The sequence below is a fragment of the Podarcis liolepis genome (assembly GCF_965112155.1).
Source record: "Podarcis liolepis genome assembly, chromosome: 3".
Classification (NCBI taxonomy): domain Eukaryota; kingdom Metazoa; phylum Chordata; class Lepidosauria; order Squamata; family Lacertidae; genus Podarcis; species Podarcis liolepis.
Window position 1 is genome coordinate 34,260,540 of NC_139557.1, and position 1,746 is coordinate 34,262,285.

A 1,746-nucleotide genomic window follows, 5' to 3' on the forward strand; every position below is an offset into this window, starting at 1 on the left:
AGGGGGGAAGGGGAAGGAGGTTGCTCTCTGTGTGCGCGCGCGCCTGGGCGTTTGCGTGCGTGCAATGTGCGCGCGCGCCCTCTGTCCCCGGCGCGGCGGGCGCAGGGAGGGAGGCGAGGCGGGCGCCCGCTTGTGTGGCGAGGAGAAGGGAAGCATACGCAGCAGGAGACCGTCGGCGCGCCGGTGGCGGTGACTCAGCACTTTCTCCGCCGCCTCGGCTCGGTCCGCGCGCCTCCATAAAAGAAAAAAGGGAAATCGAAATTGCATAGCTGTTTCTCTTCTCCCACCCACCTCCTCTAGTCCCCTGCAAAGAAGGCAGGGTTAGCGTAGGTTGCTTTATTGATCTAATAATAATTATTATTATTATTATTATTATTATTATTATTATTATTATTATTATTAATGGTACCCACTCTGCGCAGCTTCCAGCATTTGCAAAAACATAGGTAAAGGTAAAGGGACCCCTGACAATTAGGTCCAGACTCGGGGGTTGCGGCGCTCATCTTGCTTTATTGGCCAAGGGATCCGGCGTACAGCTTCCAGGTCATGTGGCCAGCATGACTAAGCAGCTTCTGGTGAACCAGAGCAGTGCACGGAAACGCCGTTTACCTTCCCGCCGGAGTGGTACCTATTTATCTACTTGCACTTTTGACGGGCTTTCAAACTGCTAGGTTGGCAGGAGCAGGGACCAAGCAACGGGAGCTCACCTCATTGCGCCGACCTTCTGATCGGCAAGTCCTAGGCTCTGTGGTTTAACCCACAGCGCCACCCTCGTCCCTGGAAAAACATAGCAAAACATTTAACCTTAAAAAACCTTCAGATGTCTCTTGAAAGATATATAACGGCTCATCTCCTTGACATCTGATGGGAGGGCATTCCACAAGGTGGGCGCCACTACACATACTGGATATTATAACTAAAAACCTGTGGGTCGTTGTTGTTGTTGTCATTGACAGGATCCCCAGAGCTCTTTGTGAAGAGGGATCCCTTGCTAGCCCACTCTGCGAATTGTAGCTCTGTCAGTGCAACTCTAAGGATCGTTAACGTGCTCCCAGAATTCTTTGGAAGAAGCCCTGACTGTTTAAAGTGATGCCATAAAATGTATACACCCCAAAGAGCTATAGTTGAGGCAGCATAAAATATCAGCAGTGTATGGTGTGCATGTGGCAGAGACAGAGCTATGGAGTGGGGTGAGGGGCCAGCCGGGGTTTGGGGGGGGGCTCCAGAGGGATGCTATTAAGTGTGTGCCAAATTGGGTCTTTAACTGGGGTGAAATAAAGCCTAGTTTCTCCCTAGGTATGTGGCCTAGGTAAGATGACTGGAAGTGAGCACACTTAGCCTTCCTGAGACAGAGGTTCAGATATCACCCAGGAAAAGATTATTTTGACAAGTAGCCAAGGGAGAAGTGCTAGGACAAAATAATAATAATAAATCAGATAGACTGGTAGCAACAGCCTCCAGTGGTTCACTCCTGAGGGCACTGAAGTGAATAAACTGGGGGGGTGGGTTGAGCCCCCACCAGAGGAATGGGAGTGGGGGAAAAGATTCTTATCCTTTGTACGAACTTTTAAAAGAACAGTCATTATTAGGAGTAAAAGGAGAGGTCCTTTGGGGATTCAAACCCACAAGGCAAACAAACACCACAGAACAGTTCCCTAACCATTGAGCTGCAGCAGCAGACAGCAAACAGACGCATCATGGGGCATTTGTCTCCCTGCTGCCCCAACATCTGGTCTCAGGTGCCAG